The 25,927-nt window shown below is 38.4% G+C and overlaps 1 long non-coding RNA gene across 3 annotated transcripts in view; it reads left to right on the top strand.

The window, feature by feature from the left end:
• Nucleotides 1-25,927, top strand: part of LOC130153162 (uncharacterized) — a 56,300-nt gene that overhangs the window by 17,334 nt on the left and 13,039 nt on the right. For all 3 annotated transcript variants that reach the window (XR_008823249.1, XR_008823248.1, XR_008823250.1), the window contains exons 2-3: nucleotides 13,891-14,034; nucleotides 18,629-18,874. This is a non-coding gene — a long non-coding RNA (uncharacterized LOC130153162). The remainder of the gene's footprint in view (nucleotides 1-13,890; nucleotides 14,035-18,628; nucleotides 18,875-25,927) is intronic.

Genomic DNA, 25,927 nt, shown 5'->3' with positions numbered 1-25,927 from the left:
TAAGTTAAAAGGAAATGTTTTGTTCTTTGTAAGCATTTGGTTTATGATGAATACCAAATCTGCCTTCTATGTGAATGAATTGCTAAGCCTGATTTAGTCTGTAAGGAAAGCAAGAAATCTGTGTCAACAGTCCCAATACCCTGTCTCCATCAAAGTCCTGCACTGGCTCGTAACTAGGCTGGGCTCCCATGTAGCAGGAGGATAACTGTAGAGCTGTGTTGTGCAGCAGATTTATTTATGATCAGCTTTTAGATTCAAGCACCAACTTGACATTACCTGCATTTGTGTATCTGTGATCAAAGTATATGGGAGCACGCTCTGCTTGGCGCAGGAGGACAGGCAAGCAACCTAGTAACCTGTGCTCCTCTTTTGTGGTGTTTCTTTCTGAATTTTAAGTAAGATGCATCTTTATCTTTGAACATGTATTTTCAACACAGTCAAAGGTGAGCAGGTGATTGCTGACAGGTAAATTTAAGAGCTGGACAAAGGGCTTTAGTTCTGTTCCAGCACCCTTGGAAACAACCACAGACTTGCTGCGCGCTTGTGAAGTGGAGCCAGGTTCCTCATGTTCTAGCTAGATAACTGGGAAAAAAGCATTGAAAACAAAATAGCTTTGAAAACATAGTGGGGGAAAAATAGAAATATTTTTATTTCCGTAACAGGTGGAAGAATAAATACAGTAGGGCTACTATATGCTCAGTTGAACAAATGTGTTTCCAAATAAGTTAACAGAGTTATACTGATACAGTTGTGAAGGGAATTTGGCTGAGCACAGAAGTCAGGGACTAGATCTTCAGTTGATGCAAGCAGATGTGATTTCTGCTGAAGTCCGTGAGGTTACACTGATATGCAGAAATGGAAAGGAATAGCCCCAGGACAAGTACGGTTCTAGGGACAGCCTCTGTTGTTCCGTGTTCAAAATGCAGGTTTCTCTGTATCTTTATCATCTCTTCCTTTCATATAAACAGTGGGGAGAGAAAGATTTGTAAACCTGTCCTAATTTTATGAATCTCGTTTTTAATATTCTTTTCTTCCAGAGGATTATTCTTTCTAGTTAGTGTATCAATGTGTATATAGCTGTGAAAACATCTATGTTAAAGTTACCGTGCAGAAAAAAACCCACCAAAAAAGCTTAGAAAGGTAGAGAAAAATATTGCAGCTATATCTACAAATGGTTTGTCAATTTTCTACCCTTGATTAAAAATGCATTACCTTGCAAAGCTGTTCTTCGACCCAAAGAGACGTAAAGCCAAAGAAATACATATTGTTACTTATGTTTTAAAGAAGAAATCTGGGAGGGCGAGGTCAGAGTCAGCACAAAGCTTTTCAGTAGGGTCAGCAACACTCAGGCTTGCTGTTCCAAGGGTACCTGGGGCGTTGGCTGCTGAGGCAGGGTGGAGGAGAGGCAGGGAGGGCTCGGCAGCATCCGAGGTAGATGCAGGGCCTGGGCAAGGGAAGGACAGCTGGATGACCACCAGAGCTCTGTGCAGGGGGCAGAGCTAGGAGATTACAGATTACATCAGGATGTCAAGGATTAGCAATAGTGTTGATAGGTCAAAATGTTTAATAATGGCTAGTATGGAAGATTAGGAGTCTTCCCAGCAGGGTTTGGGGAAGGTATGGGGGGGGGGGGGGCGGGGCAGGCATGTCTCTCTTCTTTCCCCCACTTTTTTCTCCCCCACTGTTTCCTGCCTTCTGCAAGGAGGGATTGCATGATGAAGTGGCAGGGCCAAGGTGAAGCTCCACAGGAAGGTCCCAGAGTTTGTGTTGGGGATGGGGCTGCAAAGGAAGGTGACAGTCGCTGTTGCTGTGTGGGGCTGCCTTAAACATCCCTCAGCAAAAGCAGAACTGTGCTGGCAAGAGGCCCACTGTGACAGTCACAGAAGAATCACATAGTAGCAAAGCAGGATGGTTTGCCACCCCAACCCAATATGTATTTTTTGTGTATAGGTTCTCTGGATGAGAATTGAAGTTTGGCTGTGCTCTGAAAAGAAACTAGAAGGGCTTTAAAGCTTCTGTGTCTATTATTTCTCAAAAAAAACCCACAACGGGTGTTCAGTTTAGAAGTAAAAGAAGGTTCCTTGTCCTGCTGTTTCTTTGAATGTTCAAGCTGAACTTTTTCTCTGGCTTTCACCTGTTACAAAGGCATACTGCCCTAGATTTAGACCTTCTAAAGCTGTATCTGCATTTGTTGAACAGATATGGTTTTTTCCTAGTTTCATCTAACGCGTTTGTGTTCAAATCTTAAAAGCAGACAAAGTGATTAGCAATTCAGGTGTATTTAGCTAGCTGAGAGAAATGCGTAGATTGTCCAGTGTCAAATTTTCATAGTTCTTCTGTATTTTATATATATATATATGTGTTGCCATCAATGCACTAGAGATTTAGAAGGAACTAAATAAAACTTCTGCAAAGACTCTTTTTTTTTTCCTAGTAAAAGCAACGCCAATGTCACTCCATTGCCTGAAAGCAACCAGCTCTATCGATTCAGGGTCAAAAAAGAGCTCACTTAGCTGTATTGGCTCTGCATTGGTATCACAATAAAAAGCCAGTGGTAGCCTAAAATGAATGAGGCTAAAGTCACTGCACTAAAATCAATAAGCCTAATAGTCACTACATAAAGAAAATGCATCTGAAGCTAAGCCTATGTCCTCATAGAATCTGTTCACCTTGGAAATATTAGTGGATTTATTTCTTGTTTTGCAAGGTTGATAAAAGGTTATTGGGTTTTGGTTTTAATTTCTTGATGAGGAAAGTGAGGCATAAACAGTACAAGACAGCTGTTGTAGTGCATTGTCTGTGGCACGGGTAGTATTTGAACTAAAACTTCTGCAATTTCTATTTTTACCTTCCTATAGCATCTCTAACATCCAAGGCCTAAAAAAGGCACTATCTTGGTATGTGCTGGCTGCATACACTCAGTATGCATATCTGCACACTGCCAGTAAAATCTGTTTTGAGAGCAGCGTAGGGGCAATACGCAGACAGGGAAGAGAAATCTTTCAGCAAAAGTGCTTTTCAGAAATCATGTGGAACTTTTAACTTCCCATGAACTTTATTTATTTATTCATTCATTTTTCACTATTACATTTTAATCTTCCCTCCCTTATGAGGCAAGAACTTGTACAGCTAAATGACATATTTGGAAAGCCTGACATGGATCACCAGGGTGAATTGGTGCTACGTACAAAACTATATGAATACTTAGAGGTGGTGGATGGTCAGTGTAACAGAACAGAGCCTGGCTGCCCACTCTGTGGAAGAATCTAGCACCTAAAATAACTTGGGGGTGGTACATGTTTTATTTAATAATTTTGTCTTTCTCTGTTATGAGTCAGGTGAGTGCCAGTTACTAAATGGTCCTAGGATGTGTTGTGCTTCTTTAGGACCAAGGACTTGGTTATAGTTAGAGAAGATGCTGGAACTTACTCACAATTGTCTTCATGCTCATAAATCAAAGTTTCACTGTACACTTAATCCTTCAATTCCCTTCTCTCCCATAGCAGATTTTTCATGTCAGTGCTGAGCTTTCCTCCCAAGCTCCCTCTCTCCTCTCCCCTCATTTGTTAACCCTTATTAGAATGAATCTGCCCTGATGGACCTGTTCTGACCAATGTATCGTGCTTGCTTCAAGCAGTCTCAGATCTATTTTAATTACTCTCTTTTTCGTAATTACTGTCTCTGTCTTCATGCTTTTTTATTCTTCTTTCCCCACTTTGCTGATTCAAGCCTTTGAAAAGAGGTTTTGCGATTTCACAGCATCAGATAGAAGTCTGTTGATCAGCTAATATTGTTCCAACTCCTTGGTGAATTGCAGTTTCTCTCTTAAGCTGTTGAGGAAAGCAAGAAAAGTTCATATTCTGTATTACAGCAAAATTCTCCGACGGTTCACAGGAAGGAATATCCATCACTTCTACCTATTTACAAAAGTTAGGCTTCTGTCATTTTGATAGAGAACAATAAGAAAGGACAGATATCAAGGATATCTTGATAGAAGTTTATCCTCAAAATTAAAGTCTAACCAATATTGAAGTACATGTCTTACATTTTCACAGCCACTTTAATCCTAAAAAAACCCAAGCTCACAAATAAACAAACCTCACCCAAGCCCACAAACAAACCTCAAAAAAAAAAAAAAAAAGCCCCTCGCTTCCCCATTAAAGTTGCTTTACCATGGATGCATGAAAAAATTAGAAAATGTTAAGTTTCATTTAAGGTTGTCATTGTCTGTTCAGTTAAAATCTAAAAATAGTCTTACGAAAGGTGGATGTTTGATGTTTAGATCTAATTTGAATTAAAATTGAATCAAGCGAGACTAGAAGGAACAGATTCCATAAATAACCTTAACTGATGCTCTGCTGCCTATCTTTGTGTGGTGTGAATCATATATACATATTCTATTGTAATGTGCTTGTAAGAGTTAATGAAGTAGCCAGTATGATGTCTAGGCTGTGATGCTACTCAGGGCATTTTTACGGTTAAGAAGAGAGAAACTACAGTTTGTTGTGTGTAGATTGTGATTAAAATGGGTAAGTGTTTGCAGGTATGGCCCATATGCAATTCATGTGGAAGATACTGATGACATTTTCAGTTTCTTGCAGAACTAGTGCTTAGACAACTGTAATAATAAAGTGCTATAAATCATTTTCTTTAGAGCTTTGCATTTCCTTGATGGTACTCTCATCTATGACCTACTATTAGTATTTCTTACAGGAGACTAAAATTATCAGTTCAGGAAAAAAAACCCCACCTTTATAGTTTATTGAGCTGGGCATTTTATTGCTGTATCTATAATGTGTTGTCATTAAAAAGGGTGTATTTGGGAGAAGTAGGGAGAAGGCAGTAGGCTTTGATTCATGCTTAAGTTTCCACTGCTCTCATTACTAATTGTTAACCGATGAGACGCTGTAACTGGTAGCTAGTCTAAACCTGTTCTTAAATATTGGGGAGTAGGCTGAGACTTGCATCAGTGACAGATAATCTTCTATCTGGTTACTAAGATTATTATTTATTTTTTTTAATCTTCCTTCTTAAGCGTTCGGTGTTGCTGTCTTTCAGCTATAGAATGCTGAACTAGATAAACCAAAAGCTTGAATTGGGTACAGCAAATAACAACTAGTCAGTAACATGTGTTTGCTTGATCAGTACTGGTCCCTGCTTCACAGTACTCCATATAATAGCATCCATATCATGTTCTTTAGAACCTCTAAACAGAGTGGGGAGTTTGTGTTATTCTCAATGGTTTGCTTTTTTTTTTTAATTATTCAGCTATAAGTTCCTGATTAAATGTTTATCCTAAATGGTACTACTACCGGGTCTTTTTCCAGTTTGCACAGATTTTCACTGAGATTAGTAATTTTAATTCTGTACTTAGTGTGATGTAGATACTAGCAGCTGCTCTGATTGCACTATTCCACTTTTGTCTATGATACATCCTGTTTTAAAGACTGGCATTTTATCTGGATTATGCCATTCAGATTTCAGTACTGAACTATTTGTGCTGCCGTTTCATTTCTTCAGAAGCCTTTTTGTAGTCTTGCTTATTCCTGCTGTAATGCTATAATTTGTCAGTTGTCTCCAAAAGCTATTTTTTTCACCAAGGAATGAATGAAAAAATTGCACAGGTTATTTGCTCTTCCTTTGAATATCGAATGCTGTGTCTGTTTACAGATGCAGTGTCTGAAGAGGGCTAACAGCTGACCATGACTTGCTAAGGGAGTGGGGGTGACTTTGGTTTTGCCCGTGTAACTTGCAGGGGTTTGGATGTCAGCAAATGCCACAGTGAATGGTATTTTCTCTGGTATTTATTTGCTTGGGAACGTTTCTAGATTCTGATATTTCTTTCTACATTTTTTTGTGGAGAATTTGTGTGTGTGTGTGTGTGTGGTTCCTTCAGTAATGGAAGTTTTCCTGCAAATGCTCTGCTACAGTCATTCAGGTACCTGATGCAGTTTCTAGTGAAACACCTCTGGAAGTCACTATAATCCCAGTGGCATTCATAACAACTGCTGTCTGCTAAACAGGACTGCAAAGGAGAGCCACTGTTCATAAAACTCTACATGCCAAAATCCATTTAGTGTTTCCTTTTAAGGCCCCCAGCTGAGAAAATGCTGAGTTTTGTTAAACTTGACAAAGTAACATCTCACTCCCCAACCAAACGCAACTTGGTAGATCTGTTTTAACAACATCATCTGGAAGAGAATTTATATGTTTAACAGTAGCTAGTTTAAATGCACGTTTTCCTCTTAGTATGCAGAAACCTACGCTCTGCCCTACTGCCTGTATGTAACTGTCTGTACCTCTTGACCTCTACAGGGAAAAAGTGAGTTTCGTGCACTTAAAAAGAACCATGTTTGTGTATCTCATTCCCTTTGGGTTATCTGCTGGGCTGGCAGGAGTTAAGGTAGGAAATCACAAGGAAATGCATAACAAGGCCCTAGAAAACAACAGGAGAAGTATTGATTAGGAACAGCCTTTCTCTGCATTGTTTCTGTGCCAAACCTCAGGTTGGCAGGATCCTAGTGACTGAAAATCCTGACTGAAGCAAGAAGGTGAGCAAACAAGTTGTGAGCAAATTGAAGCTGAGAAAGAAATACAGAACAGTAAGTGCCTGTCTGATGGACTCAGCCCAAAGATGGGAGTCAGCTGATCTTACCCAAATTATTCATTAGAGACTGAGCTTTTGTGAGAAATTTTGTTTAAATGTCTTTTGTGTTAAGCTAGTATCCCGAATTTAAGGATCCTTTTGATCATTGAATAAACTGTCTTTAAATGAAGGCAGAATTTTGGCCTAGTTAACGTTATGGGTCCCCATAGAAAGTGGTCTAAAAAGTGGTGCATTATTACCGCCCTGGCCAGGTCTTAACATGGTTGACAAATGTAGCAGGACCATGTTGTTGTCAAGCAAGGGAGATGCAGAAGCTGTGGCTGTTACCTGAGACATGCTTGAGACAGACTGAAAGCGTACAAGGCACAGTTAGACCTGTAACACCCTCCCTGTTTCATTCCCCTTCTACTGCAGAATGTGGTTGCTGTAGTAGTGTTCACATTTCTTGCACTTTCATCCACAGGATTTTTCCTCCCTTTTCTTTTTGTAAAGCTTACTCATTGACCACAGTGCACTGGCCTGCTTACATGCTTTTCATGACACACTGGATGTTAATCCCAAGGACATTTATCAGTCTCATTATGCTCCTTCTGTTCAGCTGGATGTTTTGGTTTTGGGTTTTTTTAAATGCAGAATGGGCTTCGTAACATTTAGTGCGGGTAGACCGCATCACAGATTTGTCTCATCCATGAATAGTTAGAAATGTACAACTTACGGGGTTTTGCCAGTATTCATAAAACTGTGGTTGTATGTTATGTTTCCTGGCTCCTGATCCACTGATGCCAATTTATTCTTTTTTATTGTTTCCTTTATTTGGAATTGTAGTATTCATAAATTATTATGGTTGTCTCATCTGCACCTGTCTGTCCTGCCACTTCCCCCTATTATGAACACTTGGATGTACAATGATCTTACTTTTAACCAGAGCACAAAATATTGTTGCTTCACATTGCTTTTTCTTTTTTAACTTTGTTCATTCAATGTAGAAACAGAATTCTTCTCTTGTATTACTCATGGAAAATTTTATTGCTACTGCACCATAGTCATGATCAAGCCTATGTTTTCTATCGATTAACATTTCAAGATTTTGAGAAAAATATGTACTGCTCCCATCTGAGATTGGAGAACAGCCAATATATTGGAGAACAAAGAAGCTTGATTCCCGGTAAAGCTAAGTGCTTTGGGCAGACAGACCTCAGCAGGCTTCCCACCTCTGCAGAACATGGAGAGAATAAAGCACTTCCAGCGTCGCCACTCCGGACCCTAGAGCAGCTTTTCTTGAATTAGTATTTAGAACCACATGCGAGGATTCATTTACTCAGTAAATTAAATGCTTTTATGTGAGCCTGGGTATATTTGGAGCTTCATTAAGGGGCTCCCACAGTAGTTTGAGTACTTCCCCCCTCTCCATCCTATTCCTATTGTCACTAATATCTATAAATCTTAATTGAAATTACAGAGCTGAAAAAATGTGCTAGTCTGTAGTCTGCTGGGATAAGAAGTGACTCCCCGGTCCTGGGCCAGCAGAGGAATCCACACTGTTTAACCATTTCTGACTGCAGAGGATCAGTGCTTTAGGGTTTGAAATAAGATTGTCACACCTCAAAGTTAAATGCAAGTGAGGGGGATGTGGGAGCGACAGGAAAAGTCCACTGCTCAGGGCTATGTACGATCAGTGTGTGGCTCGGAATGCTAACCCAGTAGCAGGCAAGGCACTTTTTATTTAAATGCTTATTTCCTCTGACTGCATGTTACTTAAGAACTTATTTTCAGAATTAACTTTTGGAGAATGGTCTATCTAAAATGAGGATCTTTGTATTTAATCATAGGTTGAATGATTTTCAAGTAGATGCTAGGGAACTGCAGAAAATACTTGTTATCTAGTGAATTACTGTAATCTTCTGGTATAGAAATGATGCTATGTTTAATTTTTTTGTTGTCAAGCTTGGTGGCTGAGGTGCCATGGCCAAGGTAAGTTGTAAAATGAAGGATTAGGACTCTGTGCAGGAATTAAGCTGTCTTACCCCAACACCGAAGGAAAAGATCTGAATGACCCACATTAGAATTCTGACCTATTTAATGGATGTAATTTCAGTTGCGCCTGTGTAACACTTTCTCTCATGCATCCAAATTCCCATTACAATGAGTACATCCATCTGTCTACAGCAGGAGTGTGGGATATGACCCTGCTAATCTGGTTCTGAAACTTCCATCTATTTTTTCATTGCGTAATTCAGTTCTCTCTGCAGGTGTACTTGTGTGTGTGCGTGTCAGAGGGAGCAGTCCTTTGAGGAATTATTCTGCCCTGGTTTTTTGTTTTTAGCTAATGTTGTGGGTCAAGAATGCCTTTTGGACTAATTCTCATTTGTCTCCTAGAGCTCAATTTAACTTTTACAGCAAATACCACCTCTGCTGTGCTTCCTGCTCTGAGCTATTTGCAGCTGTTAATATCTGTAAGTCTCAGTGAAATGAAAAGGTTTGTTTCTTGTGTTACTCCCCTATTTGAATTCTTATTGGGACACTCCACAGGCTCCACTGACGTAAGGTGCCCTCCTTTAAAGCCCTCGGCTTTATCATGCACCAGGTATATTTAATCTGCCCCCCAGCCCACCCTCCCAATGTGGTCTGAGGGCTTTAGCAAGCTGTTGCCATCTTCCTGCGGAGAAAGGGCTCTAGGGAGAGATGTGCTAGACTGATGGTGGAGGGAGAGAAGGCTTTTAGATGCTCTGTGTGCTACCTGTCTGAGAAGAAAAACACCAAAGTTAGAATAAGCAGGAAGAGTCTCCACAGACTTGACAGTTGAACTTCTGAATGAGCTGTAAAGTGCTTTTTAGCTCTTCTATGTGTTGGCATTTAAGATAGCCACTGCTTCTGAAGATGAGCCTTCTCTGCCTTCTGGTGACTTCTAGTGTTCATCCAGAACACTATGGAAGGTATGAGGAAAATGCAGTTCTTAGGCTTTGCTTCAGGAAATGAATTATTCGTCTCGGAGGCTGTCCTTCAAAGGATAATGCTCTTTATAAGCAATTAGACAAAAAAAAAAATCTCTCAACCACTCTTCAGTGGAGGATCATATAGATTTGAAACAGATTCCAGGATTTAAGTGATCATCTCAAGGCTCTTTGAAAAAGTCAGTGCATCTAGATTGTTCTGGTAGATGGTGACAAGTCCATTAGGTTCTGTGTGAAATGTTGCATGGTGTTCCCCTGTGAGCATCTCAGCATGGGTACAGAGGGGGGGCAAGTCAAAAGACAGTGTCAGGGGAGAGGTTATCAGAACATGAAAAAAAAAAAAAAAAGGTACATACAGTATCCAAATGGTAAGGCATTGACATTATTCCAGTCCCATTTAGTCACAGAATCTAACCGTGAAGGCATGAGCAGTGATTAACACCACAATACAGACAAATCTCGTTTGAGAGTTGCTGTGCATAGATGCATCTTCCTCAAATGAATGGGTTTTGGTTTAAGTAAAACACACAGTGTGCTTTTAAGTAAAATAAGTAATAATGAATAAATAATAATTTAAAATAATGACTAAATTTTAAGAGAGATTGTGTTATGCATTAATTGTGGATCTTAAGGCTCACAAGTTCAAAGGAAAGATTTTTCTTATGTATTGCTCTCTATACATCTGAGTATAAGACAGATACAGATGTAAGAAAAAATGATATATTGTATATGAGTACAAATTAAGCATTCTGCTTATATCCTTGTGTCATAACATGTGAAGCCATGCTAAAAAGGGGAAGGAAATAATGACCAACTCAAATATTAAATATTTTTTTATAATAAAAAATAATCCAGATTTACTTTTACCAGTAATCGCTTGGGGTGATAGTCTTATAATGCCATAGGATTAATTCTTTACTATTTCTTATTACAGTATGTGCTTAAATGTATCAGTGAACTGTGTGGAAAATGTAGGTTAAGAATGGTGGTGATATTCCTAAAGCTGTACGTTACTTACTGAGTCAGTCATGCTTCTTGAATTTTGATCTGGTGTCAGCTACAAGAGATGTATAGAAAACGGACTTGACTTGTACAGTCAGATGATTGGCTCTGCTCTTGTCCCAAATTCTTATTTGCCTAAAACAGTTTTTCTTGGAGACAGTAAGGCTTCTCAGTTGTTTTCCTCCTCCAAGTCTATGGTCTTACGGAGCCAGTTTCTCCTGTTCAGTGATGTTTTCCTGGGGAATGGAGTGGTTGTTCCTTGTTTCCATGTTCAGGAATCCTAACTATTTATTTGAAGCAGCCATTACCTTTCATCCTTGGTGTTTCCTAAAGGCTTTTAGGTATCTTTTTGTGACGTTTTTCCTCTGACTGCTTTCTGATGCTTAAAAAAACCAGAGCTCCTCTGTAGACTCCAAATCTACTATGCAACCACTCTGTGTGCCTTCTCTGTCACTTTAGTCAGGATCTTTTCCTTAGTTGTTCATCTTGCAATACACTCCATGCTTTATCTGGGCTTGACAGGCTTTCCTTTTTTACCTTTTTATTGGGAAATCAATATGTAATCCAGACCTAGATTTTGCTGTGTTGTAGTTTTGTCTAATGCTTTAAGGAGTTGATCTTCCACACACCAATCCTGAAAAATAAGTACAGGTATTATAAAAATGCACAAATTATTCTGTTAATCTACAAGGAAAAGAAAGAATTTTCGTAACTGTATTTACAGTTGCTCCTTTTTGTCATTCAGAAAGAACTCCAGAGTTCTGTTTCAGTTGGGAGCTTTGTAGTAATGGAAAAACATAATTCCTTATATGATCCAGCAACCAGTTCCTTTCAGTAGTAGTATGAATGCAAATTAAGACCATGCACAGGGTTATTAAGACCAACCTAAGAATGTAAAATGCTATTATTTTTAACTCCTTTTTATTGCTAAGAGTGCTGTTATTCTCATACCTTGTTTAGCATCACAGCGGTACTCACTTTTTGATTCACTTTACCTGCTTACAAATAGAGCAAAACCAGTTTTCTTTTGAACACAGGTAGTGTTTTATACAGCACAGTATTGAGATATGGGGGTTTTGAATATGAAGTATGCCTAGAATTTTAATAGGGTTCAATTTTCATTAAATCTGTTCTAGATGAAATATAATGTGATGTATTCTTTCATGATTTTGCATCCTAAATCAAGAGTTAGTCATGTTGAAATCTGAAACTTTGAATCTTCTGTCAAATGTGACAGTATATAAATAGATTCAACTAGTAGTTTGGCAAATATTAGAAGTGCTTCTAGATTAAGAACTTTGAGGCTGAGAGTGGCAGTTGAATTAGCCAGATTCAATGAGGTTAAGGAAGCTGAAGGAACTTTCTTGTAAGTAATTTTGTAAAAAGAACTTTTTTCTCTGCCATTTATAACAGATCTATCAAGGGTAGCAAAGTTTAAACATTTATCAAAATTGCCACAGATCTGTGACCCATAGAAGAAGAACTATCAGATCTTAATTGCAGTAGCTCTGTAATTTCAGAACTTCCCTTCCCTTGTTCACCTACTGTCTGACCTTTATGTTAGCTTCTAATTTCCTTCTGTAATTGACTCTTTCTAGTACAGGAAACTATGGCAGCAGACACATCTTCTTAATATGGTGGAAGACCCAAACAGTATCATCAAATGCCTAGCAAATTTACTTTTATCAATTTTGCAATCAAGCTTTTGGAAAAAAAGTAGTTTGAACAGTTTCAGATAGAAAAGGAATGAATTTCCCTAAATCTTGATGTTGTGGCTGTTTTGTTTTTAATACATAAACATCAATAAGGACTTAGAACACTATCTTCAAATTTGTGCTGAAGAAACTGTTTGGTTCAAGACTGGCTTATTTCAGTGACACATGCTAATGGAAGCAAAACCGAAGTTTATTCTGTTTTAAGGACAGCTGATCAATTGAGACAGGACCTAAAGAAAGGAGTTGGGTTAGCCTCTGATAGTACACTGAAAATGCTTGTGTATTCTCATCCAAAGTAAGGTTTCTATATCATACATGTTTCTGTAGCTTTTCTATATCACAATACCTCTCTATATGTTTTTTCTTGAAGAGATTTCTGTTTCAGCACTACCTTTCCCAGCTTTCCCTGCACGCCACTGTGTTTATTGACCGGCACAGGACAAAGTGATTTGTGGACCTACTCATGAATGCCCTTACCTTACCTGGTGATCAACAACACTGACAGTCAGTAACTGGAAACACAAAAATATGTAGACTTTACTTCCAGCTGAAATAGCCTGGAAGTAATGTTTAAATAAACCAAAGTATCAGTTAATAAGATAATGTCGGCAATTAGAATAACTGGATTCCTAGAAATGACCTACTTTTACGTACCTGGTAGCCACAAACTTTAAAAAATCAAGATAGTTAATTCTTGTCAAACTATAATCAAACAGGCCTACCTACAGTTTTACAGGACAGAGAAGAAAGTACGCTAGCAGGAAAAAAAAATGTTGTAACTTTTCACGTCCTATTCATGCCTGGGTTTAGGGGAACAAACCGCTAATACACTGTATTTGCTTTAGATATTGTACTGTCTTGTAGTCCATAAACATTTTCTGCTGGCCATGTCTTTTGTCACTTGTAATTAAAATGTTTAGGCCACCAGAGTGTAGAGGGCCAAGACTAGGTCTTTACTTGGGTGTTTGAATCGCAAAATCTATGTGTCTGTATATTCTATTCAGAATTCAAGAACAAAACCAATACTATTTATCATTACGAACTATTTATCAATATTGCTATATTTTTAATATAACATTTTGCTATATAATATTGCAAATACTATTTATCAATAGGAACTGAGTAGTCTGTATGACAAAAATTAATAAACCCAACCCCAGTAAAAAGTTTTTAGGAACTCACTCCTCTACAGCCACAGAGAGCTCATGGTGCACAAGGGGAATGGCACCAAGAATGCATGTGTGTAGGGAAAAGGACAGTGTAGTCCTGTGGCACCCACTAAGCACAGGACTCCTTACCTTGCCTTAGTTCTCTCTGTTTTGTTTTTTAAAAAATTAACTTACGACAGCAGAAAGAGCAGCCCTTTGCCTTGAGGAAAGAATGGATTGTTCTTCAGAGTTTAGAAGGCAGATATGTACTTTTGTATCTCTATCCCCCTCTTAAAGATAATTATCTTTATCCATGCCAGAAATAGCATAGGCCTCCCCATTCTTGTCTTTATTATCTTTTGTGCTCATGCTATATTTCACCACTTTGGGCCTGGATGGGGATATGTATCCATCTAGGAAAAGTCTACTTACCCTTCCCTGTCTGTATGATTTCCTTTCCTTTCAAGGGGTTATTCAAGACATCAGCTCATACCATCGTTGTTGAAAATCAGCTGTGGTTTAAAGAGCAACCATCTCTGGAGATCAAGTATCCATCATCAGTTTCATTCTTATCAACTAGATCACTTCAAGGTGCTCCTTGAACTATTAAGGTAAGCAAAAAATATGCATGTTTACATTATTTTCTAAAATTTCACAAGTCAGTGAACATTTCACACTCTTCCATGCCTGGCAAGATAGATTGACTGTCTCTGAGTATTTTAAAGAAAGACCGCATCCAAACAGGATGGAAAGAACCGAAGTGCAATCCACAGAATGAAAACTTAGACATCACTCTTTACGCCTATCAAAGAGTACAGGAACTTGTTAGGATTTAAAAAAAAAAAAGCTGCGAATACCTACTGGACTAAAGCTGTTATACATAAGAAACTGGCACACAGTCTTCACTTTCTTTGGATCAAAACATTCCAACACTCCAGGAACACTGTGTACTAATCAGACCGTAGTAAGAATTTGCCAGAAATCAGTAACAATATCTACGTTTTGTTCATTATTTTTGGGGTGTTGTTGTTGGTATATTTCTATATTTAACAGTGCTAGTCTTTGATACCAACTTAATACAGGTAACCATCTAGCATTCTTGGAGTGTGGTCTAGGTATGCCACTTAGCAAAAGTACAGTGTGTATTCTAAGACTATACAGAATTAATCAATAACCTTCCTGAAACAAGTATCTTAGCCCTGGAGGTATCTGCCTGTTTTCATGAATTCAAGCGAGGCTACAGGATATGGCATAGACACCACATCTAGATTAAAAAGATGAAGTTGTGCAAGATGATTTAAATAGTAAGAGTATCCTATGAGTTTTAAGAAAGCACTAGGAAGCACCAGAAGTCACTTCAGTGAAATGGAAATGTGCATTCACGTGCAAAACTGTGAGTCAAGTGAGGTACAGCTGAAGGAACAGATTTGGTAAAAGATTAGATGGAAGGGGAAGGGAAGAAGTAATACACACCGAAAACAGAAATAGGATGCATGTTTTGTCTGATGTAATAGTGCCTCTTCGGACTGAGTGAGAGGTAGAAATGGTAATTAGATGCGGCTTGAGACATGCTGGGTAACCTGAGCAATGGAAACTAGCAGAAGAGATTAGTTTCCCCAGGGAACACATAGTGTGCATTGGTCTAGCTAGACAGCCTTGCTTCTGCACCTTGCTTGTAGTGCAGCTGCTCCCAGCTGTCAAAGAAAACTTTTTATGATAATCTCTAGGTATATTGCTATTATTACTTTACATATATTGAGGAAAGTATGAACTGACAACTTACTCCTTGGTTAAGGTTTCTTAAGCAGACAAAAGTTTCCTATTCAGCCTAAAAAGTGGTTTTGCTACTGCAGCTGCTGTCCAGTCCAGAATTAGTATGTTGATAGAGATTTTAAATGGCATTTTCTCTGCATATAAAGAAAGTATTTGTCCCATCATATTATCTGAAGATAAGCACTGATCCAAATGTGGCGATATGTTTACCTTTTTCATAGTTATGCCCTGTAGCTTCATATACAGACTAAAAATTGAATCTATCCCTTTTGTAGGAATGAAAAGCCATTGATAGCTGAGGATTGGAGAGCAAATTGATCCAATACCCATGGAAGTTAGTGTTTTTAACCTTTTTATCTATAGTATGGAATGGTAATACAATACAATGCTATGGTTAAGGGGGAAAAGTAATATTAAACCACTAGTTTTAGTTAAATACTTAGCTAAAACAATGACAACTCATATCTAATTCCCTCAGTCATAGATCCTTTGTAAGGATTATTTTATTCCTGAAATCACCAGCATAATCGTCAGGGACTACTGTTACGATGGCAAACTGTGATAATTAAATTCCCATTCTATGAAGTCTAGAGAGGCCTTGCAGGAAACACACAGAGATGCTTGGTAGACAAAACAGCAAGAAAGGTCCTTGGCCAAGGGAGAACAGGTACAGAACTTCCAGTTCCATGACGGTCACTTCTTTTCTTCTACTGAGTGCTAAATTTCAGTGGAAGATTTTCTTAAACCCTCAACCTTTTGTTCTTCTCTTCATTAGCTCCTTAATAATTTTTAAGGCAAACTCCCTTAGGATTACAATGTCTGAACTCTTTTTAGATTAAGAGCTTTTGTTTAACTAAACTTTCCACTTTTCATTAAAACCACCTTGCTCATGTTAATTTAAACCAACCTTTGGAGTATAATAGTGATTACAACCTGATCTTCTGCTCTGCATACTGAACTGGGACACCTGCTTTAGTTCAGAGTGATATAAAGAACTTATACTTGATCAGTTTAAACATGATCTTAAGTCTTTTGAAAGGGGGAGAACTAAACATGCTGATTTGTAAGCACAACTTGCTAAACATTTTAGTCATTTCCATGAAATAACTGAGATATGCTCCAAAGAACTTGAATCAAATGTGAAACTGGTTGTAAAATCAGTGAGGTAGCACTGAAGGAAAATTTATTCTGTAAAAAAAATGCAGTTGCCATACAAATATGTTAATTTCCTCTTTCAAGAAATTAACTGTTTTCTAGCTAATATTGTTTCCATGCAAAACGAAGCTGCGTAATCCTTGTGAAATATTTCTAGTCAGAAAAAAACATGTTTTATGTAAGACACAGCTCAACTAATTATCTAGCTATACTAGAAAGTCCTCTTTCTAAACATGAAAAGAAGGTGAATGCCTTAAATACTGTAACTTGTGCTTTAACACAAAATCTTGCTCCTGTTTGTGTGCCAGCAAGTCTTATAATCCATGGCGAAGGGAGGTTGGGGGAAAAATCACACCAAAATTGTACCAGAGAAACCTATGATCAAGCCCTTATGCTGAACCAAATTACAGAATTGCCTTTTTTGTTTTAGCTGTGTGTTCAGACTCACCCTGGATATAATCAGACTCATCCCTAGTTGAGCTCTAGAGACTCTAAGTGGAAGAAAAATGTTCAGAGTGGAAGCTTGGTTTCATATACTTAATTTCAGAGCATGCAGAAAGACACTTGTCTTAGGGGTAAGCCTAGGACAGCAGGGTATTTCTTACTAGGACGGTATTCAAATAGCATACGTCATCAGCTGGTGGTGTAAGTCTAGTCAACGGAGCCACTGGCAATTCAGGTAAGTTAAGAATCCTGCCTACAATTCTGTATTTTTCTTTCCCCCCTGCCCTTCTGGAGGATCTGGAGCAATTACCTGCTTTGGAAATTAGAACAGGGAGGTGCAAGTCCCGTATCTTGCTGACAAACTGAACAGCCTTGAGCAAGCAGCCTGGAGAAGCCTCCAAAATGGGATGTACTGTGCTTGTCACTCTAATTAAATGCGAATGGTGTGGACACAAAGCACGAGGTTTCCAAGGCAGCAAAACTAGGAAAAACATGGCAAAATGAGCTGGGCTGCATTCTGCAAGTGGCAACATCAAGCCATTATATTTTGAGGTGAGGGAAATATTTCTGTGTTCTGCTCTGTATTCTTTGAAAGGAGTTTTTTTAAGGAAGAGATAGCAGAAGAAAACAAGATATTGACATAAAGGTCAGGAAGCAAAAGCAGTCTAAGGTGAATTGGCTACTTCCATTTCCCTCCAAGCTCTGTTTAAACAGTTAAGCAAGACCAAAAAAAACCCACCACCAAACAAACCTAGAATTCCCAAGCAGAAAAAAAAAACCCCAAAACCTAAACACAAACCCACCAAACAAGCAAAAAAAACCCCAAACCCACAACCCCCCACCCCCAAAAAAACCCCACAACCCCACACCTTATCTACCACCTAGTGACTGTGTTGCTTTGGCTTAGGAGTGTAGTGCTAGATGCTACTGTAATAGAGACAACCCTTGCACTGTACTCACATGTACAATAGATACCAAATGCTGTACAGGTGTCAGAACTGGTTTTGTTCAGCAATTTTCCAGCTGTCAAAGTTACTGAAGACTAGAAAGCCTGATCTACTTACTCTAGCAACTTAATACAGTTTCAAGTAACTTCCCCCTGCCATCCTCCCCCAGTTTATTGCAGTTGAATCATATACCTCAAAATCAGAACAGTTTAAGAATCATGATTTCTGAATGATGGGAACTGACCCTATTGCTACACCTCTTGCCCTGGGTTTGGAGCAAGCATCTTACTGGAATTCTTCTAACAGTGCAAAATGCCTCTTAGGGGAATCCCATGTGACCCATTTAAAATGCCTAAATAGCAATTTTCAATTAAAAATTCTCTCTACCTCCTATTTACTAGCTGCATCTTCAAAGATAGCTTTGTATGCAACTAAATAATTCATCGATTTTTAGTATACAATAGAACTTTTAAAAATACAGAAGTGGTAGTATACTTTCTACCTAGACATTCAGAGTCTTCACTGGGACTTACCAGAAAGTGCAAATATAGATTAATCTATCACAGTCTTAAGTTCTAGTTGTTTCTTTAAATGCTAATTTTACAAAGGCTTTAATTCCCCATATGGAGGCACTAAGCACCAGCCCATTTTGTTCCTGGCAAAACTGGAGGAAAGCTTACTTCAAATTTCTAATTAAAATTCTTTCTTGCTGCCTAAGGAGCCCTGATGAGATTCCTCAGGGTAGTTGGATGGGTTTGTGATTGAATTACAACTGGCCCGATTGCGTGAATATTTCATTTAAATGTTGTGAACTGAAAACATCAATTAATGACAACCTGAATAATAAAAAGCACTACTTTACCTTCAATCCTGTCTTCTCCCACAGTTGATTCAAATTAGATGCTTAGTCACTGGGAGAAAAAACAAAACACAAACCAACCCAGAAACAAAAAGCCAAGCAGGAGTCACTACGTGGGAAGAAGAGGTGACTGAAGTCAGAAACACTTTGCCTGGAGATGGTTGTGTATGCAACATCGTTGGAGAACTGCCCTCATGAAGTGTGGCCATGCTCCTGATCTGCCATTTATTCAATATCCTACATTACTTCTGTTTCTGTCCAATCTCACTTAAGGTAATTTCAGTCTATCTTCACATCTTTTATTTATCATTATCATTGCCTTTTTGGTTTTTTGTGGTGGTTTTTTGGTTTGTTTTTTTTTTTACTAGAGAACCACGTTGCCTGTAGGTTCATTGGGGAACATATGCTAATCTGGTTAAAAATTCTGAATCATCAGATTGGCCAAACTCTTCCAGTCCTAGGCATGAGCTTTTGGTGAATTGCCCACACTTACAAGTGAACGTTTTAGCTAGGGTGATTAGGAGCAATCCATCTGTGTCTGATTCCCTGGCTGGATTATAGGTGTCTCCTAAAATACACAGTCATATGAGCTGCTACTTGGAGTGAAAATACAAGAGTCTGGGAAGTCTTAAAGTAAAACTAAATGCTGAGGGTTGATAAACTGATAAAGATGCAGTTTCTTCTGATTGGTGCTGGAAATCCACAATTGATGACTTTGACAGGTTCTGTGTGCACCCTGCCTGCAGGGAGTCTGCTCCTTTTGGTTTTTGTAGCTTTGTCAAAGTAGTAAAATTAAAAGGCTCATGACAATTGGTCTAAATCTGGCCCAAGTTCTGCTGTTCCCAAACTGTTCTTAATAGTTGATGACTGATAGGACCTTGACAACTTGAAGAAAATAATTTTATTAATGATAACTTTATTGTTAATTATTAGTGATCCACAAGTTTAAATTGTCAACTTGATTGTCATAACAGCACAGTGACTAAATCAGGATAAGTTTTAGTAGGATTAAGGTGTTCCTATAATAGAGTTTTCAATGACTGTATCGATATCCCTAGATCAGAATAAAAACCTTCCTTGTGTTCCTACATCAGGAACAGGTCAAATGAAGCTAGCAGAGCTATACCGGGGAAACAAAAACAAAAACAGAAACCAGAGCCAGTGAAAAAGACAGGAAATAAACCCACAACTTAATTAGTCTTCTGCAGCAGCCATGGTGATTTCCTACGTAAAAATGCAGTCAGCACAAAGCACTGCGTGAGGATCAATATTACAAGCCTCACATGCAAGGATATAGGCTTATTCTGGCAGCTGCAAACTGTTCTGGTGCTGTCACCTGTCAGCCACGGAAGAACGCCTTTCACTTTGTCTTAGTAGTGTACCATCTCACGGGCTGATTCTTCCACAGAAACATGACCCCCCCCTACTTAATTTCAGTACTCCTCAAATTAATTTTCAGCTGGAAATACACCAAAATTGCACTTAATTATTTACTGATGCCATTCTGCTAGATTTTGGGGCTTCCTTCTTTGTGGCAAAATTCTGTAGATTACAGCAAATAGTCATAACATAATCTATATTTATATATAATTATAGTAATATAATTTAGCAAATACAATTTGAAACATATTCTGCATATGACTTCCTAAATTTAGTGTTTTTTTCTTTTTCTACAGGATAAACGTCACAATTAGAGTGTTTATAAAGCATTTCCTCCCTTGTACAGTTTTTCCTTTGTTTTTGAGCTACTATCCTCACACTAGGAGCAGTTTTCTCAAATCTATTCTGCCTGAATTTCTCATTCTATTTTTAGTTCCAAATAAATCCAAATCTGAAAGCAAAACTCAGCTGAAAAAACATATGATTTGGATTTAAGAAAATCTCTTCACAAGAAACCTTATGGTTTGATGATGTTTTGGTGCAAGTCTGTGAGCTGATCTCGGTACTGCTGGGAGTAAACCACAAATTTAGTCTTAGATGCTGGAAAAAAACCCAAACCTGAATTGATAACCTGGAAACTGTAATTCAGACCAAAATCTCACACAAGTTGCTTCTATGTGTCAGTGGCCTAAGCAACATATTTCTAATCACCCTTCAATGGTAACTCTGATCTCAAAATTCCACCAATACTGAAAACAATCAGACTGGATTTGGATTCTAGACTACAGTCATCTGCAGAACAACCTTTAGGAAATGTTTAGACATGGATCCATTTTTATTTCAAACTGTTTGCATTTCTAAGAATATATCTGAGAATCAGTTTGGTTCAAGCCAGGCTTTGGCTTCTAGGGAAATGAGGCGGAAATACAGGCAGGAGTTTAATTGTTTTTTAATAAGGAAAATACTTGGCTTTAAATTCCTTCAAAAGTGCATGGGCACAAATTTTATGTCAAACTTGGTATTTGAGCTGTCTGCGATAATTAGTGGCTCAGTCTGAGTGAAGATTCAGTGTCAGATCATTGCCTCTGCATGCACTGATGTCAGTCAAAGTACCATCTTGACTGTACATTCAGATTATGTAATTTTTTTTGGTAAATGGGGTGATTTTTGGGGGTGTGTGCGTGCTGGTTTTTTTTTTTTTTAACTTCCAAGAATTACTGACTTTGTAAGAAATATTTTAATGGGACTAAGAGAAACATTGTATTAAGTCTGCATCTTTTTAAATATAGTTGCCCTAGACAAGATAATAAATTCCTCAATAAGAAAAGTGCCTCTTAAGAAGAGTTGTTGCTTTATTGACAAAGAATTTTATCTCCATGCCTCAGTGGAGATCATGGAGTAACACTGGTCAGTGAAGTTACGTGGGTTACAAGGAGTGGAGTAGGCAAGGTGGAAAATCTAGAGATACTTACCTTCCATTCCTGGAAATCACCCTGCCATGAATACCAAACTAAATTTTGCTAGCCTGTAGATGGGCTCATATGCAAAGAGGCAAAATTATTTTTCTGCCTACATGATGAAAAGCCTGGAAAATGCACACTCAGAAATTATGAAACACTCCTCAAAGTGCACCATACATTTTAGTTGTACTGCAGAACTGTTTTACTGAGTCCAAATCCCCCACCTCCACATTACGTTTTTGTTCCCTGTGGGATTAGATATGACCTTAAAAAACATGCTGAACAGCAGTGTAAGACTAAAACCTTATTTCTAGAGAAACTGGCTTAAAGATTTGCCAACTTTGTTTTTCATATGGAAAACATTTTCGTGAATCTTTTTATTTAAGCTATTTCAAAGAAGTTTCATTTTGGAAACACAGGAGAAACATTAAAAGCATCCTGTTTGACATTGTTGAGAGTAGAACATTTTGATTTTGGTCCAAAATAACATGTCTAAAACTAATTTTAAAACTTCTAGAAAATTCATAAGGGGTCAAATTAGGGTGACATATTTTCATTTTAAACCAAAATAATTTTGTCACCCAAAACCTCAGCTTTCCTACATGAATTTCACTTTATAGGAAACCTAAATTCATCCTTTTGTTTGAAAATTTAAGAAAATTTATTCTTTAAAAGTCACAAACCCCACTAAACAGAAAGCCTGTAGTTCATTCCCATTTCTTATATAACAAAAGCTGCCGCATTTATGGCATTAGATTACCGTTTCAAAAGCCTACAACAACCACAAATTTAATATAAATCATCATTTTAATGATTACTCATCAGCAAATTCTGTAAAAGATACATTTTTTTAAACCTTCAAACTTCTCACATCATTCTAAGTATTAAATATTCTGATTATTTTATAGCTGAATTTAGAATTCTCAGAACTGCCAAATATGCAGACCCAGGATTACTCTAGAAAGTGTCTCCAGTTTTACATGACTGCATCCCTTTATCTAGACAGTTTAACTCTATTGCTGCCAGAAAAGAAAATTTGTTTGTCTGCATAGGCAGCCTGTAGGTTGCGGGTACAAAAAGAGTGCAAGATGTACAGCCTCCTCTGTCTTACATGCAGTGGGCTCACAGCTCATTAGAGTTTAGATTGTAGCATTTTTATTTGTAGAAATGAGTCAGAGCCAGCTGTATTTCCAGAGACTAGTTTGAAGTTCTAGTGCCAACTTAATCTGTCTTTTCACTGTAGAAATAGTAAAACTAGGCAAACTGAATGTAAAAATCACATAGTGATTATCATAACTTACAAAAGCAAGTTACATTAAGCTTTTGTTCACTTTTTATAAAGGGATACAAGAGTCGTCACTTAAGGAATGTGTGATGACTGACTTTTTTAAAATAAAAAACTAGTTAGTTTTTCATCCTATGTCAAATGCTGAGGTCTCAAGGCTGTAATGTAAACAAAGTTTCTATTTCATTATCACGTAGATTCACACAGGGACCCAACTATTTAAATACCCCTTTAAACACATAAACCCACAATTTAGATCCTCAACACCCCTGCTCAGCTTCCACCCTGGAGAGAACTGAACTTGTGTGGCACTTTGTGTTTTCCACTAGACAGGCACAGTACAGCACAGCCCGAGTCCTGGTGACGATCAAGGTGCCTGGTCATTTTCCACCCTAGGCATTTCTCTTCCTAACTTGAGAAATGATCCAATGATACGTTTGTGGTTCAAGTACTCCAGCTGCCTTTGACTTCCCAGGAAATACGTGCTGTCTGGAATGTTCACCTTTTCTCCAGTATCTCCATCACTGAGGTACTCGCTCATCTGCATGATTTGGTGAACAGAACTGGCCACCTTTCTTAAAAGAGAAGGTACTAATCATTAGCCTGCAGCTTTTCTCCCTCTGTGGCCCAGCAGCTATGAAAGTCAGCATGTTTCACCTGTGTCCCATTCTTAAGACGATTTCTATTCATAACCTCTCCCTTACTAGCCCCTCCTCAAGGCACGCAGCCCTGTGCCAGTGTGCAAGGTCAATCCTTGCTCTGGAGGCACCTGGGACAGTACCTAAAGTGGGGTGTCAGCAAGGACTGGGTTTTGCAGCTGTGCCCTACATCTCTTCTGTGCCATGGTCTTTCAACAGCATAGCCGATTTACTTGTTTTATACACAGAACAGCTTTCGACAGGACAGAGACACTGGATGGGAAAAGGTGAGTCTTCTGCTCCTCAGTCACATGAAGGCCATCTGTAAAATATCTACTTCAAACCTCACTGACTTCAATTTGCCAGCTGCAAAACACTCCTGAACACTGTTGTAGAAGACTAAAAGCCACAAAACATTGTGTCATAACAACCCCCAGTTCCAAGCCACCTGCAAAAGGAGTGACAGCATCCAGATAGATCAAGGAACGTAGATTTGACCATTACCTGTTAGGATGCAAATCACTAAGCAAGCTTGGCAAAACTGCTGTTTGTCCCTATTCTCATGAAATACGGACATTGTTATATTCTATTTAATATGTCTCCTCAGACATACTGTAGCTGTAATGCATTTGACACAACCTATTAAATAAATCAACCTTTGGAATTTCCCCAGGTAGGGATTCTTTTTCCTCATAATTACTATAGGAATCAGTTTTACAGGTTAAATTGTACTTACATGGATTTCATTGTTTAATAAAGGGACGCCTTTCAATTTCAGCTTCCATAATGGTACTTAATTTTATATATTCTTGCTTAGAAGTATAAGAGCCAAAAAGAAAACACATTTACGTGCTAGAGTGCCTTTCCTAAAACTACCAAATTGATGTTTTTAGACAAGAGTAGTGAAATCGTATCCTGAGGGCAAGCAAACTATGTTTCAGTGTTTTGTTGATTTTCAGAAGAGGCAGAAAACAGCAGATCACAATGCACAACACTTCCCGAATTACCTTAATGTTTAGATTATGTGGATTCTGTATGAAAGGCTGTCATGTACCTTACATGCTTCAAATTGACTGCTATGTGAACAGCTGAGTATTTCCGACGAGATATTTCAAAACCTGGAGTTCATTAAAAAACCCTCCGATCAACTCCCCTCCCACCCCAATCCTAATCAAAAAGACCCAAACCCACTGAAACCGCACTGACTCTGAAACAGTGACCTGCCCCTCTGACTTTGAATAAATTGCTTTCTCAGTATGCTGTTCTGCAGTTTTCACTTTAAAAAAAAAGACTGGAGCATTTCCAAACAGCTTTTCAATTATAACAGAATTCTTAGTCTGGCAACTTATAGACTGTAGGTTAAGAAACCACATTTATTACTGAAGACCTGAGAATGCAGCAATTAAGTGGCACAATGGAATCGTAACTAGATGAAATCTCAGATCAGGTTACATGCACACAACTGTGTTCCTGCTCCCATACACAGAACACACACACCTGACATAGCCAAGTAAATTTGCTCCATGCCACAGCAGCTGTGAGCAAGAGTATTTCCAGGAAAACTGGGAAATCAATACCATAGCATACACTGATCACGGACACGGTTGTTTTCCACTTACAACATTCGTATCTTGCTGAGTCACCCATGAAGCACTGATGTAACTGGGAAACAAGTATGAACTTCTGACTAGTCCAGCAGTCTCAGGAATCCAGAACTCTGTTTGGTTTTTTATTATCATTAATTTTATTTATTATAGTAGCTGTGTCAGAGCTGACCAGAATCGGGGCACCCCTTTTTGCTGAGCACTTTAAGACAGCATAGTGAGGCAATTTCTGTGTGGGGAAACTCAGGAAAGCACCAAACTGAATTTCCAGAGCTTTGCATTTACTACATACTGGACCCCACTATAGACAATCACTTTGAAATAAGCTTATTTTCATTCCATTGACTCGGCTCAAGTGTAATATTGAAGTATCTGCCAGTATGTTATAGCCACAAATATTCTCATGGAAGTACAGCATATATAAATCAAGTTCCTTCCCAAATACAGCCTTTGGTTACAGCCTTGGGATTGTTACCACATTTCAAATGAAGTACAAGTCATAGGAATTTGTGGTTGGTTTTTTTTTTTTTTTTTTTCCTTCTGCCCCTTCCCCCCCCCCCCCTGCCCCCCACCTCCCCATTAAAAAACAGCAGCACTAGGGTTTTGTTGCTGACACAGCTCTTGGGTACATACTATTTTGCCAGTTTTTAACCAACAAAACACCGTGCTAGCAACAGTTTGCAGTACAAATTGGGTCTGTCATTTAAAACACACAAACGTCCCTTTTTAAATACACTTAGAAAAAGAAGAGAACAAAGGAAAGGCACAAAGGACTATGGTTGCAAATGGGGCAAGCTGTTACATTGGGTACCGCTACAATTTTCCTTTTCTCTGATACTATACGTCCCTGTGTCCTCCATTTTCATCCTTTTTGCTAGTGACCACACAGCATGACACAAACTGAAACCTGTCATCTTGCTGCTACAGTTCTGGCAGGAGCACACATTGTGTCACACTTC

This window comes from Falco biarmicus, chromosome 7, assembly GCF_023638135.1.
Source record: "Falco biarmicus isolate bFalBia1 chromosome 7, bFalBia1.pri, whole genome shotgun sequence".
NCBI lineage: Eukaryota > Metazoa > Chordata > Aves > Falconiformes > Falconidae > Falco > Falco biarmicus.
This window is presented reverse-complemented; position numbering and strand designations above follow the sequence as displayed.